This window comes from Choloepus didactylus, chromosome 3 (assembly GCF_015220235.1).
Source record: "Choloepus didactylus isolate mChoDid1 chromosome 3, mChoDid1.pri, whole genome shotgun sequence".
Taxonomy (NCBI): Eukaryota; Metazoa; Chordata; class Mammalia; order Pilosa; family Megalonychidae; genus Choloepus; species Choloepus didactylus.
Window position 1 is genome coordinate 184,354,004 of NC_051309.1, and position 20,190 is coordinate 184,374,193.

Sequence of the window (20,190 nt, forward strand, 5' to 3'; positions counted from 1 at the left end):
GATGATCTTGATAAAATAACTAAGGAGATTTCCAATTGTGCCAGTTTGAATGTATTATGTGCCCCCAAACGCCATTATCTTTGATGTAATCTTGTGTGGGCAGACCTATCAGTGTTAATCAGATTGTAATTCTTTGAGTGTTTCCATGGAGATGTGCCCCACCCAACTGTGGGTGATGACTCTGATTGGATAATTCCCATGGAGGTGTTGGCCCGCCCATTCAGGGTGGGTCTGAATTAAATTACTGGAGCACTATATAAGCTCAGACAGAAGGAGCAAGTTAGTACAGCCAAGAGGGACACTTTGAAGAATGCACAGAAGCTGAGAGAGTAGCTGCAGATGAAAGACAGTTTGAAGATGGTCGTTGAAAGCAAACTCTTGCTCTGGAGAAGCTAAGAGAGGACAAACACCCCAAAAGCAATTAAGAGGGACAGTTTTGAGGAACTGCAGCCTAGAGAGGAACATCCTGGGAGAAAGCCATTTTGAAACCAGAACTATGGAGCAGACACCAGCCACGAGCCTTCCCAGCTAACAGAGACTTTCCGGATACCATCGGCCATCCTCCAGTGAAGGTACCCTTTGTTGATGGACACTTTATGGCCTTAAGACTGTAACTGTGTAACTAAATAAACCCCCTTTTATAAAAACCAATCCATTTCTGGTGTTTTGCATTCTGGCAGCATTAGCAAACTAGAACACCAATCAAAGGTTTCTTCCTGCTGCTTCTATTAAAATGCAAGAGGAAAGAGATTGAGGGAGAACTATTAAATAACAAAGTAGGACTGGATGATTTTGAAAACTCTCAGCCTCTCCAGATGGGAAAAGATGCTAAAGATCAAAAATGCCTGCCAAAAATCTGACATAGAGAAAAGGCTAATCATGTGACTGCATAATCTTTTGCTAAGACTTTATAAAGTATCAAAAGATCAGTCTCTAGTCACACAAAGGGCTCTTTCAAGAGATTAATGGTATGCCTCACAGGTCTCAACCAAAACAGGGTCCAAAAATAGATAAGGAATTATCTTGAAAATATTTGTGTGTGTGTGATTTTTGTCTATGTAAGACCCACAATTCTTGAGAAACTTCTTTCAATAGCAACACTGCCAGCTTGGACTAAAAGGGGCAGACGAATTAAAAAATGAAAAGGAGGATGTTGGATCCCCAAAGTTCTACTGATTACTTAGCTGTGAACACCTTGTTACCTTCCATGAAAAAAGAATAATGAGTCAGAGGCCCAAACCAAAGACCCAGAAGGGAGAGCAAAGAACTACAGAGTATTATTTCTAGGCCTTGAAACCTAATAAAAAAAAATCCAGTACGTGCCCTGATTTGAGAACTGTTTATCAGTGACACTATTTTTCTTTCTCCTACTTTTTGAACCAGAATGCTTTTAGCTGTTACTTTATGTAAGTCCCACCACTGTATATTGGGGGTGTTGGGAGCAAAAAACTTGTCACTTTAGTTTCACAGGTTCACAAATAGAAATTAATGGTTTATACCCACAAATCTCAACCTCACTTAATTTACATGAAATTTAGGTTTAGATGATGATGTTTTTGGACTTTGAACTAATGCTGTAATTGGATGAGATCCTTGGGAACTCAGGAGGGGTAAATGTATTTTGCAAGTGAATCCTTAGGGGTCAGAGAGTGGACGACTGTGGTAGAATTCTGAGATTGCCCCAAGATTCCCATCCCCTGGTGTACATGCCCTGTATAGTCCTCTCTCTTTGAATGCGGGCTGGACTGTGAATACAGTGAATTTCGCTCCCATGATGAGGTTAATAATCAACTGACTTCACGTGAATGAAAAATGAGATTATCATAGGTAGGCTAAATCTAATTAGGTGATTCCTTAAAGAAGTCAAAAAGATTCAAAAGGAAGAGAATTCTGCATCTGGCTTTGAAAAAGCAAGCTCCCAGGTTGTGAGAGGGCCACAGAGTTAGGACTTGAGAGTGGCTTCTAGGAGTTGAGAGCAATCCTTGGTCAACAGTTAGCAAGAAAGCAGGAATTTCAGTCCTACAACGACAAATATAATTATGTCATAGGATGCTGATTAAAACCTTTTAATGTCACGTTATATGTAGCTATCAAAAAGAATAAATCTAGAAGAATTTTAATGACATTATTTTATAGACTGCTCATTATGTTCCTCAGAGATACAAAAGACATATATGTAAATTAGATATTGTGCTCTTACTAGACGGTCCAAAAGAATGTACACAGTCAAAAGCATTAGTGTGCTGTGTCGAGTTTAATAAAAAATTTGGTAGGGAAGCAAAGAAGATTCCATTGTATACCCCACTGTAAAATGTTGGACAACAAACTCTTCTCCAGCTTTAGCCCCAACCCTCCTCCAGGGCTCTTTGGCTCCTCTCCTTCCCTTCCCTCTTTCAAAGGGAAGAAAACTCTAACTTCATGCGGAGCAGCTTCATGCGCTTCCCTGAACTCTAGAAATCAGCTGATTCACATCTAGGCTGTTCTACTCCAAACCGTTATTAAAATGTTTGGCCAATCTCCTAGTAGAAATACTGATAATATTTCTTCTGTCTTGTTACATGAATATCTTTGTACATGCATAGCAAGTTCCTGAAAATACACCTAAGACATACTTAATAGTTATTACCTTTTTTGTGTGTGATGAGTGGCATTAAGTTTGGTCAGGTTGAGTACGACAACTTCAACTTTCATTTTATACTTTCTTAATGTTTAATAACATTACTCATAATTTAAAAACAAGCAAAATGTTTAATAACATTATTCATAATTTAAAAACAAGCAACTGAATCTATGGCATTCTATAAGACAACTTGCCTGGTCTATTTAGAAAGTTAATGTCATGAAAAATTGGGGGACTGTCAAAATTAAACATAATAACCAAATGCAATGCTTGAGCCTTGACTGGATTCTGGTTTGAAAAAAAAGCTGCAAAAGGCAATTTTGGGGCAACTGGTGAAATTAAAATATGGACATTATTTGAAGATATTAAGGAGTTACTGCTAACTTTTCTAGCTGTGATAATGGTATTGTAATTGTTTTGGAGAAGGTTGTTATTCTTAGGAGATGTCTGCTGAAGTAGCTATGAGAAAAGTGTCATGATGTCTGCATTCAACTTTCAAATGCTTCAGGAAAAAAAAAATGCACCAAAATATAGATGAAGCAGATATACCAGAAATTTTGAATCTAGATGATTCTGATCCTGTTATGCCCTTGATTAAAATCCTTCAATGTTATAGGCAGCTATTGTAAGAGCAAGTTGAATTTAGAATTTTTTTAAAAATTAAAATTGTAGTGTTTATCAAATACTTTAAAAAACAACAACAAAAAAATCACATATGAGAGTGCAATGTACTATTCTTTCAAGTTTTCTGAATGTAAAAAGTTTGGGGGAAAACTACAAATAAAACTTTCCAAAGTCACCCCATTATCCAGGAAAAAATACTCTTTAATGTAATTGCTGACTTCTGCACTGTCCTCTCACCTCATTATCCTCACCTCATATCTTGTACATTATATTCAAATAATAGCAGGAAAACACACAGTATCACATTTCTTCCTCTCTTGCCTGATGTTTCTGCCAAGGACTGCATGCCATCTTTCCTCTCCCCCAATTTTTTCAATCTTCGAAAACCAGGTCAAATGTCCTTTTCTTCCACACTATTCTCTCAAAGCTGTGTTTCTTTTCTTGACTCATTTACGACATTATTGCATCGAAATACAAACTCCTTCAATACGCCAGTTTATTGAATTATGCGATGGCGTATGTTAAGAGCTCAGTAAGTGCTAAATTGAAATAAACTCAGTGCAGACCATATAGAAACCTCATGTTATGTATTTTCCCCAAAACACTTAATTTCCGAGAATTATTTTTGAAAATGAGAGGTTTAATTTGGATTATCATTCTTCTTTGTACTTAGGCAAATAAACGGCGAATAAAAGGCGAGGTAACACCCTTGCATTCCTTGTCTGCGACCTACAAATACAGGCGTTTCTTGATGCAGGTCTAAATTCGAGGGCTTATTTTTCTTTCGATCTAAAGTTTTACGAACTAACGCTCGCCGACGGCTGCTCTTGCTTTCCACTTTCGGGCCGATGTTTCAACGTGCTGCTGCCAGATGCCGTTGTCCTTCCTCGCCGGGACTGAAATTCGAGTTAGCCACGACGTTAGGGACGGCGCAAGCTTGCTGCCTTCTCAAAATGCCAACCCAAGGCAGGAAACTCCTGTCCTTTCACGAGTTGACCAAAGAGCCAAACAGCAGTGTGTAAACTAGGATTAATCGCCAGCCTAAAGGGCGGGAGGAGCTTCCCACCCACCGTTTCCCCTCCATGTCCTCCAGCTCGCCCCGCTCCTCCTCCGGCTGCTCCAGACCCGGCCCGCCCATCGTTCTCACACCACCCAATAGGCACCGATGCGGCCCGGATAGAAGCCAGAAGAGCAGGTGTCGGGGTTGTCGGCGCTGAACGGCCGTTCACGTCAACGCGCTGACGTCACGCGTCGACGCGAGGGACGCACCTGTCGGGCTCCTGACTCTTACTGCTTCTTTCTGCTTCCGTAGGTCAGGGCTGGTCGGGTCCGGAACCCACAGCTCCTTTTTCACTGTCTGCCTGCGGCCGGGAATCGGGCTGTGTAGATGAAAGCTGTTCTACTTCACTTTCTAGTTGGAGCATGAATTCAGTTTTTAGTCTTTTAATAGGAAAGTGAGGTTGGAGATTTTTATTTTTAATTTGGGGCAGAAGTAGGTTGACTCTTGGGCCCTAAAGAGGATTTAACTTAATGCTGCTCCCGTGTTTAAAGGAGGACAGAAAAAGTCCCATCTGGCAAAATTTCCGTAACCTGTTCATTAGAAAACATCAGGTATCTTTGAAATCGCGGTAGTTTTCGTTGTTTGTCAAGCTTTCTTCAGGTGAAGTTCCCTGGGTAGCTGGGTTTTAGGTGTGAAACAGATGCAGAATTCTAAAGCAGCGCAGAAAACAGCCACCGATTTTGCTATGCCTCTGAACTGCGAGGTGAGTTGCATTGTATGAGCGGATATTCGTTAGCTGTCACGTTCACGGATTTTGGGTCCACTGTGAGGCCAGGGCTCTCATCTTGGTTTCTCTTAGATACACCTACATTGTGTTAAACTTACCTGGTTTTGTGTATACTCTCGGACATTCTTTAAAATTTCGCCCATTTCCTTAAGGGTGAATGGAAGTAGGTTCCAGAAATTAATTTTGAACTTAGAGTGGATTTTACTTTCGCTAAATTTGCTCAAATTTAAAGTTGATATTCAGCTTTTCTATCGTTTGGTTTGTATGTATATATAGGTGAACATTTTTTGTGTATGTGTAATATTTGTTTTGATCTTAAACTTGTTCGACAAGAAATTGCCTTAGAGACTCAAATTAATTTTCCGTATAGTATGCTTTGTGTGGCATTTTAAAAAATGTGGCAGAAATAGAACATATTACGTGTACTTAATGCATGTTAGACGATGCGATTTCCTTTCATTTGAGGAAAAGTGTCTTGTTTATGAGAAATGAGTTTTTCAACCGTGACCCTATCTTTTTTTAATCTAAATAATTCAAAAGTTCAGTTCGGCAAATGTGAACTTTTCTGACCGTGCATTGCAGTTACTGCAGCATCGTTGTGGTGTGTGTAATTGTTGAATCTTTCCAGAAATGCTTTTTCTCTCATCTCTAAAGAGTTAATTTAGATGATTATTTTCTTGATGAGGTCGACATGGAAATAACTGATGTCAATCTTATATGCCTTTGTGAAGCATTAGAAAATAGTGTCTGTATATTCAAGAGTACATTCGGCTGTTGCAGTGCTTATGCATATATTGTCTGCTTTCATCTTAAAAGGTGCTGCTGCTGATTGTTTTCTTGTTATATAGTATGGCTTGAAACTATGTGTGTGACCTATAGATATTTTCTCAAATTGAATGTTTATTTATATAACGTATGGTTAGTGACAGCAGCCACTAACTAGAATCCATCACATTCATCCTTCTCCCACCCCCCCATACACTTCTCAAAGACTTTGATTTTTTACTTGACAGTCCAGATTATTTTCTTTAAGAAATCAATATGAATGTATAACACCTACATCTTTACTTGAAAATCGTGCTTTAATGTATGCTTTCAATCATATATAGTTCATTGAGAATGTAAATGTCAAACCCTGTTTTGGATATATAGTTCATGGGAATAGATTTGCTGAGGTTATGGATTTTTGTTAGTAAATTGGCTATTTTCCAGGTCATGTTGGTGATAGGCTTTCCATTTCCTGTTGTGACATGTTGGTGATAACTTTCAAACCACTCAGGAAGTCAGATTTGATCTCTCCAGTGGGTCAGATATCAAAGCAGTATCCTGTGGGTTTTAGTCATCATAACTGCTTTGTAGAACTTTTCAGCTTACTTTATAGTCAAATTTGTCAGTAGGCTTCCAAAAAGTTTAATATAATAATTGTTAACATTTATTGAGTGCATTCCATGCTTCAGACTGTCCTAAGTGCTTTTTGTAGATTATCTCAATCTTCACATCAACCCCAGAAAGTGGGTACTTTTACTATTCCTATTTTACAGATGAGAAAACTGAGACACAGAGGGTTTAATTAACTTGCCCAAGGTTCCATAGTAGTAAGTGGCAGAGCTGAGACTAAAGCCAGATGTTGTAATTTCAGAGGCCTTGTTTTTAATGGCTGTACTATATTGCCAGTTACACTGGTCAAAATATTAGAGGAACAGAATAAGAGACATGGCACCACAGGTTTATTTATTTTTTATTTAAAAGTAGTATAACATGACAAAAATTCTGGAAAATAGTGGTTTAAAAATTAAAGCATAATCCTATTGCTCAAATAAACTCTTTTCTTCATAAGTTTTTTTATATGCACAGTTTACACATATGTAATAAACACTGTAGCTATGAATCATTTTGACTCCTAAAGATAAATATTGTTCAGTTAAATATAAAATGGGTTTGAACACATGTGGGGGAACTGCCCATTTTTATTGCTGAATTGTAGTGAGATTTGATCTAGAACTTTGGAACCAAGTTAAGTAAATATTTCTTAAATTTATGGGAATATTGAACATATTTTCTGTCTTAAAATAATGAAAATCAAGTTTCCAAAGTTTCAGTCTACCACTGCATCTTTTAATTAGATTATTGTCTTACCTTTCTTCCTTATTGTAGTTTGAGCCTTATCCTTGTATACATATTTTTTTTCCCTTTACGAATAATCTATCATTTACGTTTTGAAGAGCTCTAAAAGAATTTGTAGGTCTAGAAAGTTTTCTTCAGAGTACAGAAGTGTTTCCTTTAGTGGGTTATTCATTTGTTAATTCTATGAAGAAAAATGCACAATATAATTCACAGCAATTTGAACATGGAGCTAGTTGAATGAACCTTAAAGATAAAAAAACAAGTAGGGTTACTTTTTGGAGAAATCAGTTTCATTGTTTTGTTGTCATATCTTGTGTTAACAATTTGTATTAGAATAAATCCTCTCCTAATGCCTTGATGCTCTAGTGTAAACTACATACTGTCTCAATACCCTATGGGTCTATTAACAAACACTTCCACCTATTTCCTTGTTTGATCTGGATCTTTTGCCTTTACTTTTTAAAACACAGTTCCTATGTATATGAGTCTTTTATTGTGACAGTTCACATGGTTCATGGAGGTAAGTTGTAAGTTAAAATTTTCTCTGAAATATCTCTATGTAGAATACTATTTTTGAGTTTTTATGTTATATCACCAAAATGAGAAAATGCTCATAATTTTGCCTACTTTTCGGATAGAAATCAATAACCCTAATGTATAGTAGATTCTTTCAGATTTTGAATTCTATCTGTAATGTCTACCATAAATGTAGCAGAAGATGAAGCATGGTATCCAAAGGAAGAATAATCCCATAAAATCGGTTTAAAAGCAGATCATTGTAGCAAAGATAATTATGCTTATTTCAATATTTGGGTACTTTGAGGAGTTGTTTTAAATTGAACTCTGCCCACATGCTCATGTAATCAGTAGACCACATTTAATTCTTGTGGTATAGTAGTTGTTTTTAATCTGTTTTTTCCTCATATTTTTACTTCTCTTTTCCCCAAATGACTCTTGATTAGTCTGTCTCTGAATTACTCGAACTATGGAATTAATTTTTTTCAAATCTGTATGGGTACGTGTTTGTTTTTTTTTTTTATGAATGCTTTACTATATAAATACTGCCCTTTATGTTTTCATTAGTTTGATGTATTTCAAATTAATTAAAATATTTAGGATATTCAAAAGGTGTGCATTTTATCCCTAATTTCCTTTTTCCATTGACTTTGAAATAATGATGTGATTATTATGTATAGTTAATTAGTATTAATCAGTAAATAGTTTTGCCTGTATTTTTTATTAGAGAATTGTAGGTTTACAGAAAGATAATGCATAAAATACAGAATTCCCATATACCACCTTATTATTAACACCTTTCATTAGTGTAGCACATTTGTTAACAATTAATGTAACAATTAATAATTGTACTATTAATTAAATCCCATTGCTTACAATAAGGTTTTTTTTTGGGGGGGCGCTATACAGTACTATGTTGGTTTTTTTAATTTAATTTTTATTCTAGTAGCATATAAAACCTAAAATTTCCCCTTTTAACTAAATTCAAATATATAATTAAGAGCTATTAGTTATGTTTGCAATGCTGTGCTACCATTACAACCATCCATTACCAAAACTTTTACATTGTCCCAAATAGAAACTCTACAATTTAAGCATTACCTCCCCATTCCCTACCCCCAACCTGTTCCCTGGTAATCTATAATCTAGTTTCTGACACTATGAGTGTGCTTATTCTAAGTTTTTCCTATCAGTGAGATCATACAGTATTTGTTCTTTTGTGTCTGGCTTATTTTATTCAGCCTGATGTCTTCAGGGTTCATCCATGTTGTCGCATGTATTAGAACTTTTCTTTTTTTTTTTTTGGTTGAATAATAGTCCACTGTATGTATATATCACACTTTGTTTATCAATTTATTGGTTGATGGACACTTGGGTTGATTCCATCTTTTGGCAATTGTGAATACTGCCACTAGGAACATTGGTGTGCAAGTATCTATTTGAGTTCTTGCTTTCAATTCTTTTGGATATATACCAAGAAGTAGGATTGCTGGGTCATATTGTAATTCTATACCTCACTTTCTCAGGAACCCATAAAATGTCTTTTACAGCGGCTGCATTCCACCAGCAGTGAATGATTTCTCCACATCTTATCCAACACTTGTAATTTTCTGTTTTTTTAAATAGTATCCATTCTAGTGGGTGTGAAATGGTATCTCACTGTGGTTTCAATATGCAGTTCCGTGATGGCCAGTGATGTTGAACATCTTTTCATGTGCTCTTTGGCCATTTATATATCTTCTTTGGATAAATATCTATTCACGTCTTTTGCCCATTTTTAAATTGAGTTGTCTTTTTATTGTTGAATTGAAGAATTTCTTTATATATTCTGGATATTAAATGCTTATCAGATTTGTGATTTCCAAACACTTTCTCCCACTGAGTAGTTTGTCTTTTACTTTCATGATAAAGTTCTTTGATGCCCCAAAGTTTTAATTTTTGATGAGATTCCATTTAGCTATTTTTTTTTTCTTTTGTTGCTCTTGTTTTGGGTATAAAGTCTAAGGAACCATTACCTAACACAAGGTCCTTCCCTGTGTTTCTTCTAGGAATTTTGTAGTTGTGGTTCTTATATTTAGTATTTGATCCATTTTGAGTTGATTTTTGCATGTGGTATGAGGTAGGGGTCCATCTTTATTCTTTTGCATATGGACATTCAGCATTCCCAGCACCATTTGTTAAAGAGTCTATTTTTTCCCAAGTGAGTGGTATTTGCCCCCGTGTCAAAAATCAGTTGGCCATAAATGTAAGAGTTGATTTTTGAACTCAGTACAATTCCATTGGTCTATATGAATGTCCTTGTGCCAGTACCATGATGTTTTGATTACTGTGGCTTTGTAATAAGTTTTAAGATTGGGAAGCATGAGTTATCCAATTGCATTCTTTTTCAAGATGGCTTTGGCTATTTTGGGCCCCTTATCCTTCCATATAAATTTGATGATTGACTTTTCCATTTCTGCAAAGTAGGCTGTTGGAATTTTGATTGGGATTCCACTGAATCTGTAAATTGCTTTGGGTAGGATCAACATCTTAATATTTAGTTTTCTAATCCATGAACACAGAATGCCATTCCATTTATTTAGGTCTTCTTTGATTTCTTTTAGCAATGTTTTATAGTTTTCTGCATACAAGTCCTTTACAACCTTGGTTAGATTTATTCCTAGGTATTTCATTCTTTTACTGGCTGTTATAATGTAATTTATGTCTTGACTTTTTCTTAGATGGTCCTTTATTAGTGTATAGAAACTCTACTGATGTTTGCCTGTTGATCTTGTACCCTTCTACTTTGCTGAATTCATTTATTAGCTCTAGCTTTTTTGTGGACTTTTCAGGATTTTCTGTATATAGGATCATGTCATCTGCAAAAAGGGAACCTTTCACTTCTTCCTTTATGATTTGGATACCTTTTATTTCTTTCTCTTGCCTAATTGCTCTGGCTAGAACTCCTTGTACAATGTTGAATAACAGTAGTGACAGTGGGCATCCTTGTCTTGTTCCTGATCTTAGAGGGAAAGCTTTCAGTCTCTCACCATTAACTATGATGTTAGCTTTGGATTTTTCGTATATGCCCTGTATCATTTTGAGAAAGCTTCCTTCTTTTGCTAATTTTCTAAGTGTTTTTATCAAGAAGGGGTGCTGGATTTTGGTAAGTGGCTTTTTGGCATCAATTAAGATGATCATGTTTTTTTTTTCTTCGTTCTGGTAATGTGCTGTATTATATTAATTGATTTTCTTAGTTTGAACCACCCTTCCATATGAGAGATAAATCTCAATTGATCATGTGTGTATAGTTCTTTTAATGTGTTAATGGATTCAGTTTGTTAGTATTTTGTGGAAGATTTTTGCATCTATGTTCATAAGGGACATTGGTCTGCAATTTTCTTTTCTTATGGTACCTTTTTCTGGCTTTGGATGATGCGGGTTATTTGGCCTCTTGGACTTAGGTAGTATTCCCTTCCTCTTCAGTTTTTTGGGAAAGTTTGAGCAGAACAGGTGTTAATTCTCCTTGGAATGTTTGGTAAAATTCCCCCTTTAAGCTGTGTGGTCCTGGGCTTTTGTTTGCGGGGAAGTTTTTGATTACTGATTCAGTCTCTTTGCTAGTTATTGGTTTGTTGAGAGCCTCTATTTCTTTTTGAGTCACTGTAGGTTGTTTGTGTGTTTCCAGGAAATTTTCCATTTCATCTAGGTTGTCTAATTTGTTGGCACACTGTTGTTCATAGTATCCTGTTATAATTCTTTTTATTTCTGTGGGCTTAGTACTAATGTCTCCCTTTTCATTTCTGATTTTATTTGTTTGTATCCTTTCTCTTTTGTTCTTTGTCAGTCTAGCTATAAGTTTGTTGATCATATTGATCTTTTAAAAGAACTAACTTTTGGTTTTGTCGATTCTCTATTTTTTTTTAGTTCTCTATTTCATTTATTCCTATTCTAATCTTTATTTCCTTCCTTCAGCTTGCTTTGGGTTTCCTTTGTTCTTCTTTTTCTAGATACTTCAGTTTGAGGTTATATCTGTGATTTAATATCTTTCTTCTTTTTTAATGTAAGCATTTAGAGCTATAAATTTCCTTTTCTACACTGCCTTTGCTGCACTCCGTAAATTTTGGTATGCTCCCTTTTCATTTTCACTTGCCTCAAGATATTTCCTAATTTCCTTTGTGACGTCTTCTTTGACCCATTGCTTGTGTAAGAGTACCTTGTTTAATTTCCACATATTTGTGAGTTTTTTATTTCTCCCTGTGTTAATTGATTTCTGGCTTCATTCCATTGTGTTGGGGAAGATACATTGTATGAGTTCAGTATTTTAGAATTTATTGAGACTTCTTTTGTGACCAAACTTATGGTCTATCCCAGAGCATGATCAATTTGCACTAGAGGAGAATGTGTATTCTGCTGTTGGGTGAAGTGTTCTTTAAGTCTAGTTGGTTTAGAGTATTACTTAAGTCTTCTGTTTCCTTACTGATTCTCTGGATACCTGTCGATTATTGAATGTGGTGTATTGAAGTCTTCTACTGTTGATGTAGAAGAAGTAGTATTTTTTCCTTCAAATCTGTCAATATTTTCTTCATACATTCTGGGGCTCTGATGTTACTTGCGTATATGTTTATACTTATGTCTTCCGGTTGAATTGACTCCTTTATCAGTATATACTAGCTTTCTTTGTCTCTCATAACAATTTTTTAAGTTATAGTCTTTTTATCTGGTATCAGTAAAGCTATCTCAGGTCTTTTAGTTACCATTTGCATGGTATATTCTTTCCATCCTTTCACTTTCACCCTACTTATGTCTTTGAATTTAAGTTGAGTCTCTTATAGACAGTGTGAAGTTGGGTTATGCTTTTTTATCCCATTTTGCCTCTCTCTGCCTTTTGACTGGACAGTTCAACTCATTTACATTAAAAGTAGCTACTGATAATACGTGACTTTCTTCTGCCATTTTGCCATTTTTGTCTTTGTAAGTCTTATACCTTTTTTGACCCTCAATTCTTCCATTAATGCCTACTTTTACATATACTTGATTTTTTCTATTGTACTATTTTGAGTCCCTTGTCATTTCCATCTTGATATATTTTTCTGATATTTTCTCTATGGTTACCATTAGGTTAAAATTTATCACCCTAAATCTATAATAGTCATATCTGATTTGATACCAACTTAGCTTCAACAGTATACATATACACTGTGCCTATACCCCTCTGTTCCCCAACCTGTTTTTGTACTTGTCGCAGATTATATCTTTGTACATTGTATGCCCATTCCTTAGATTATCATTACTTTTTATGAATTTGTATTTTAGCACCTTTAAAAAGTAAGAAGTGGAGTTACATACCAAAACATACAATACAATAGTACTGCCATTTATATTGACCCATATGGTTATCTTTACTGAGATTTATGTCTTTATGCTGCTTTGATTTACTGTTGTTCTAGTTTGCTAATGCTGCTGGAATGCAAAACATCAGAAATGGATTGGCTTTTATATAAGGGGGTTTATTTGGTTACACAGTTACAATCTTAAGGCAATAAAGTGTCCAAAGTAACACATCAACAATTGGATACCTTTGCTGGAGGCCAATGGTGACTGGAAAACCTCTGTTAGCTGGGAAGGCACATGGCCAGTGTCTGCTCCAAGGTTCTGGGTTCAAAATGGCTTTCTCCCAGGATGTTCCTCTCTAGGCTTCAGCTCCTCAAAAATGTCACTCTTGGTTGCTCTTGGGGCATTTGTCCTCTCTTAGCTTCTCCGGAGCAAAAGTCTGCTTTCAATGGCCGTCTCCAAAATGTCTCTGTAAGCTGAAGCTCCAAGCTCAGTTTCAGTGCATTCTTCAAAGTGTCCCTTTTGGCTGTAGCTCCTCTTCAAAATGTCACTCCTAGTGCACTGAGTTTCTTCTGTTTGTCAGCTCATTTATATGGCTCCAGTGTTTAATTTAGAACCATCTTGAATGGGTGGGGTAACACCTCCATGGAAATTATCCTATCAGAGTCAGCACCCACAGTTGGGTGGGGTGCATCTCCACAGAAACACTCAAAGAATTACAGTCTAATCAACACTGATACGTCTGCCCACACAAGATTACTTCAAAGATAATGGCATTTTGGGGGACATAATGCATTCAAACTGGCACAACTGTCTGGTGTCTTTTCCTTTCAGTCTGAAGAACTCCCTTTAGCACTGCTTGTTGGACAAGTCTAGTGGTAATGAACTCCCTCAGCTTTTGTTTATTTGATGTCTTAATATCTTCCTCATTTTTGAAAGAAAGTCTTGCCAGATATAAAATTCTTGGTTAGCATTTGTTTTCATTCAGCAATTTAAATATTTTGTCCCACTGCCTTCTTGCCTCCATGGTTTTTAATGAAAAATCGGCACTTAATCTAATTGGGATTCCCTTGTACATAGTTTGTTACTTTTCTCTTGTAGCTATCAGAACTCCCTCCTTATTCTTGGCATTGAACAGTTTAGTTACTGTGTGTCTGGGGGTGGTTTTCTTTGAGTTTATCCTGTTTCGGGTTCTTTGGGATTCTTTATTGTGCATATTTATGTCTTTCATTAAATTTGGGATGATTTCTGATATTACTTCTTTGAATATTCCTTCTGCTTCTTTCTCTCTTCTCCTTCTGCGTATATTGGTGTGCTTGAATGTGCACCACTAGTTCCTTAGGCTCTGTTTGCTCTTTTTAATTCTCTTTTTTTTCTGTTCCTCAGCTGGAATCATTTCAATTTACTTGTCTTTGAGATCACTAGTTCTTTCTTCTGCTACCTCCAAGCCACTGTTGAAACTCTCTATGGAATTTTTCATTTCAGTTGTAGTGTTGTTCAATGCCAGTCTTTCTATTTGTTTCCTATTGAGGATCTCAAAGATATCCCCCTATTTTTCATTTTTTGTTTTCCTTATATTCTTTAGTTCTTTCTCCATTGTTTTCTTTATCTCCTTCAGCATTGTATTAGTTAGGGTTCTCTAGGGAAACAGAATCAACAAGAGATATCTATAAATATAAGATTTTATAAAAGTGTCTCTCGCAACTGGGGGTATGCACAAGTCCAAATTCTGGAGGGCAGGCAGCAAACTGGCAACTCCAGTGAAGGTATTTGATGAACTCTTCAGGCAGCAAACTGGCAACTCTAATGAAGGTGTTCGATGAACTCCTCAGGAAATGCTTTGCTGGCTAGCCGACGAAGAAATGAAGGTCCTCTATCTTTCTCGCTTAAAAGTCTTTGATTGTATTAAATCCAGCTGATTGAATTCTCTCATTGCCAAAGACGCCCTTCGTTGATGTAATCAGTCACAGCTGCAGCCAATTGACTGATGATTTAATAAACCAGCCTTATGGTTTATTAACCAGCCACAAATGTCCTTGCAGTAACGGTTAGGCCAGTGTTTGCTTGACCAGACACCTGGTCACCATCACTTGGCCAAGTTGACACATGAACCTAACCATCACAAGCATATTGTGGATCATTTTTTTAAGTCTTTGTCCAGTATGTCCAAAGTCTGGTCCTATTCATTGTGGTGTCTGGATTTTTATCTTGTTTCTTTGGATGGGCCATCATTTCCTGTTTCTTTGATTGTCTTGTAATTTTTGTTGCACACTGTATATTTTAATATTTTAAAGTGTTAACTCTGGGATTTAGTCCCTGAGCTTTCTGTTGCTTTACTTTGTATCCAGCTAGTGATATGACAGAGGTTTCTTGAATGTCAGGAGCTAATTAAAACAAACAAATCGAAGCAAAAAGCAGCCTTTGCATTCTATACAAATTGCCTCTGCTTTGACTGGTGGTCCCCTTCAGAGCTTAGCCCTCCTATCAAGATCAGTCCAAAGCAAATGGGAAGTGCAGGGTCTGCTGGCTTATCTGAGCCCAGGTGGAGCCATAGAGCTTGCTTCTTTGCTTGGGCTTCTGCTTGGTATTGGCCTTAGGAATTCACCTTTTACAGTTTCAGGAGTTTGAGTGAACAGCCCCTCTACTCTTTGAAACAGACTTTCACTCCCCTTCTGGGTGCTCTCTTGTGTGATTTAATGCAGGTAGTGCTTTTCCCCAGGCCACTCCAACTTAATTATTTTTCAGCTGTCCCAGCTGTCTGCAAGTTGTTTCTCTGCCCTCAGGACAAACTCTGGAAGGGCAAGCCTGAGCCAAGTGCCCTGCCTCATTCCCTCAGACTTCTACCTGATAGATTAGCACTGATACATATGCACCCCAGTATGCATACAGGGGCCACTCTGCTCCCTTGGGACAGAGACAGGGACTCACAAAGGGAATACAAACAGATTCCATCCTGCATTTTTAAGGTTGAAGGAAGGGTGGTCCAGGGCACCAGGAGCTTCTTCTGTGGCTTTTGAAGCTGTTTTTTTTCTTGAGTCAGCACTTGCCTGGTTAATGCAGCATTTGAACTGTTTTCTCAGTAGCTTTGAGGAGGGTTAATGTTTTAGGATTCCTTTGTTACCTTTGCCCAAGAGTAGTGGGAACAATGGCTGCCCTCAGAGCCGGCCCCCAGCAATCTAAAGTAGCTAATCAAAAGCAGTGATCAGTGATCAGATGCCTAGAATTTGGAGGACTAGGTCTTTATGTCCCTCTCTGCCACCAGCAAACTGTGCCAAGAGCCCAAGCTGCAGTTCCCAGTGCTGTCCGCCATGAGGCTGGGGTATGGAGGATCATATCTGCTGCATGGAGGATGGAACTCACTGGTATTTACTGCAGTTTACCAGGCTCTTCTTACCAGTCCTCCCTGGATGCTGCACATTTTTCTACTAGACATTGGAGTTTCCAAATAGTTTCAGACCGTTCCTGCCAGTTCAATAGTTGATTTGAAGGAGGGACTGATTCCTGGAGCTTCCTACTCTGCTATATTCCCACAGTTCTTCTCCTTTTACTTTTTAATTACTTGGATAGAAAAAAATGAAAAGATAAGATTTCTCCCCCAGTATGAAATCAGTTGGTAAAAAGAATATGGCATATAGTTCCAATGGGAAGCCAGAGGATCCAACTGCCTGTTACACAGGTACTTCTATCCAGATACTCTGGGCCATCACTATGCAACATGCCCGTCTTTTCCCCTTCTGCATCCTTCTTAAGTATCTTCTTTTATTAATAGTTTCTATAAAAGACACAATCAAGTCCTTTCATTAAAACAAGAGCAAACACAATCTTTAGAGTTGTTGATGTTTACCTTTTCCTAGTACCCCTAAATCCAGGTCTGTTGATTTGCTTTCTTATGACCCCCAAATTTATGAGTTATTTTCTGTTTTTACTGTGCCTTTCGATCCTTTGGTATTTCTTTTTGGAACAGTTCCAAAACTTTCTAAATGGTATCCTTGCCTTCAATCCTTACACAAATGCCTTTTTATTCTTCTCAGAACACAACTTTGTAACGTTCTTTTGCCCAACCCTCTCACCTTCCTTTAGTCTGGCTTTCAAGTTCTTTCATGATTATGCTCTGATTTCCTTTTTTAGCATTCTCTGTTATTTCATCTAACATGAGCCTTGTGCATTAGGCCAGCATTTCCCAAAGTATATTCTAAGGAATATTAGTACTATAGCATGCTAATAGGTATTACATGGGATAGAGGAACCATTCCCTGATTAAAAAAAATAAAAAAAGAACTTTTTTGTAAATTTTTTATGAAGTTAATGTTTACTATAGATTTTCTCAAGAAACTTTCATATCCTGTTAACCATTATAATTCTGGACAAGGATATGCTTTATTGTCTAAACTCATTTGACCATAAAACCCTTTACTGGATTAGTGTTCTGTGCATATACTTGCTCATTTCCAATTATTTTTTGTTGCTCTTTTGGCTCCATAGCTTGACTCATGCATACTCAGGTAACTTCCTCCCATCTTATCCCATAAAATCCTATTTACCTTTTAAGATCCAACTCAAGTGTGTCTTTTCCAAAGAAGGCTTCTCATTCAAATAATAGTTGGATGTGCTCTTTTTTCAAAGCTCTTAAAACAATTATTGTGTCTTCTGTGGCATCTGTTATGTACTGATTTTTATAATAGGGATTATATAATATGTAATTATGTTTATTAAATTATAAGAAAATATTATGACATCCCTCTTGATGACAGCATGTAACTGATACTGAAGTTTACTGAAAGCTCTATAGCCTGTACAAATATGATGGCATTAATACTGTAAAAATTGTGTTTATGTTTGCTATAATTTCTGTTACATTGGTAGCTACTCTATAAACATTAGTAAATGAATGAGTAATTATGTTGAAGTTCATTGTCACATTTTTATTTTTGACTTTTGTTCCATCTCTAGTTGCTATCTTTGAGAGTTTTTATTTTTCCTTTCACCTAGAAAATACTTTTTTTTCTGTTTAGCTTACAAGCCAGTCAGATAGTTGACCTTTGGGACTTAGCCATTGTCTTCATCCCTACCCTGTCTCCCTAATAAGAGGTAAAAAGTTTGTTTGGGAGCCCTGAAAATTTAGATTACCTTCCTCAGGAATGAGCCCCTTAGCCATCTGTTTTCTGTTTCTACTTTAGGATCAGGGTGTTCCTATTTTCCTTCTTCTCCCCACCCACCATTGAGATGGTGTGCTGCTTGGTGTTTGTGGTTTTAGGGCTAGGTTGGTGTGCATTGATATGCTGAAGGTAACCCTGTGCTTTATTGTAGTCTGACCTTGAATAGAAACTAAAGCCTGGATGTGTAGTCCTAAGATTGGAAAGAACACTCTGGTCTTGAGTCCTTCAAGCTGAAATGCCTGAAATTTGTTTCTTTCCAACTGTTTTTTATCAGTTGGTCAAATCAGAACTTTAGTAAACATCTTAGATGTCATCCTCTTCACCATTCTCTACATTTTTTATTAGTTACCAAGTTCTCTTAAATATTTCTCAAAAATCTTGTCTGCTACTCCATAAGCATCTACTTTCACCTAACTCTTCTCCTTTAGTCCTTCAGTCTCTTGCCCTTCTAATCTATCTTTCACTGGTGCTAACGTTGGCATTCTAAAATTCGTATCTTAACATGTGGTTTCTCTTTTTAAAACTGTTAATCGTTCTTCACGACTGTAGATGACTGTGTAAGTTCCTTAGCATGACATTAGAGTCCTTCTCTTCATGATCTTAATTGTGTCTACCTTTCAACTATTCTGCAGACCCTTACTTCATATGTAAGCTGCCTAAGCAGTTTTTATTTTCTGCTTCTGTGTGTTTTTTTTTTCTTTTTTTTTCATTTTTATTGAGATTGTTCAGATACCATACAATTATCCAAAGATCCAAAGTGTACAATCACTTGCCCCCGGGTACTGTGCATCCATCACACTTAATTTTTGTTCAATTTTTAGAAACTTTTCATTACTCCAGACAAGAAATAAAGTGAAAGATGAAAAAAGAAAAAAAGAAAAGGAAACTCTAAACCTCCCCTATCCCTAACCAACCCCCCTCAATTGTTGACTCCTAGTGTTGATATAGTACGTTTGTTACTGTTTATGAAAAAATGTTGAAATACTACTAACTGTAGTATATAGTTTGTAATAGGTATATAGTTCTTCCCTATATGCCCCTCTATTATTAACTTCTAATTGTATTGTCATACATTTGTTCTGGTTCATGAAGTGATTTCTAGTATTTGTACAGTTAATCATGGACATTGCCCACCATAGGATTCAGTTTTATACATTTCCATCTTTTGACCTCCAACTTTCCTTCTGGTGACATATATGACTCTGAGCTTCCCCTTTCCACCTTATTCACACACCATTCGGCACTGTTAGTTATTCTCACGTCTTGCTACCAACACCCCTGTTCATTTCCAAACATTTAAGTTCATCCTAATTGAACATTCTGCTCATACTAAGCAAGAGCATCTACATTTCTTCCACAAGGCAGGAGGGAGAGTCAAAGAAGGTAGAGAGGCAAAAGAAAGAGGAAAAAAAAAATGACAGCTAGGAAGCAGCAAAAGGAAAAATAACCTTAAATCAAAGTAGAATAAAGAATCAGACAATACCACCAATGTCAAGTGTCTAACATGCCTCCCCTATCCCCCCCTCTTATCTGCATTCACCTTGGTATATCACCTTTGTTACATTAAAGGAAGCATAATACAATGATTCTATTAGTTACAGTCTCTAGTTTATGCTGATTGCATCCCTCCCCCAATGCCTCCCCATTTTTAACACCTTGCAAGGTTGACATTTGCTTGCTCTCCCTCATAAAAGAACATATTTGTACATTTTATCACAATTGTTGAATACTCTAGATTTCACCAAGTTACACAGTCCCAGTCGTTATCTTTCCTCCTTTCCTCTGGTGTCTCACATGCTCCCCACCTTCCTCTCTGAACCGTATTCATAGTTACCTTTGTTCAGTGTACTTACATTGTTGTGCTACCATCTCCCAAAATTGTGTCCCAAACCACGCACTCCTGTCTTCTATCACCCTGTAGTGCTCCCTTTAGTATTTCCTGTAGGACAGGTGTCTTGTTCCCAGAGTCTCTCATTGTCTGTTTGTCAGAAAATATTTTGAGCTCTCCCTCATATTTGAAGGACAGCTTTGCTGGATACAGGATTCTTGGTTG

The 20,190-nt window shown here is 36.8% G+C and overlaps 1 protein-coding gene across 2 annotated transcripts in view; it reads left to right on the forward strand.

Annotated features, from left to right (window-relative positions):
• The first annotated feature begins 4,529 nt into the window (after nt 1–4,529).
• CLCN3 (chloride voltage-gated channel 3) overlaps nt 4,530–20,190 on the forward strand; it is a 120,247-nt gene continuing 104,586 nt past the window's right edge. For both annotated transcript variants that reach the window (XM_037831002.1, XM_037831005.1), the window contains exon 1: nt 4,530–5,007. The gene's annotated coding sequence lies outside the window, so the exon portion shown is untranslated. The remainder of the gene's footprint in view (nt 5,008–20,190) is intronic.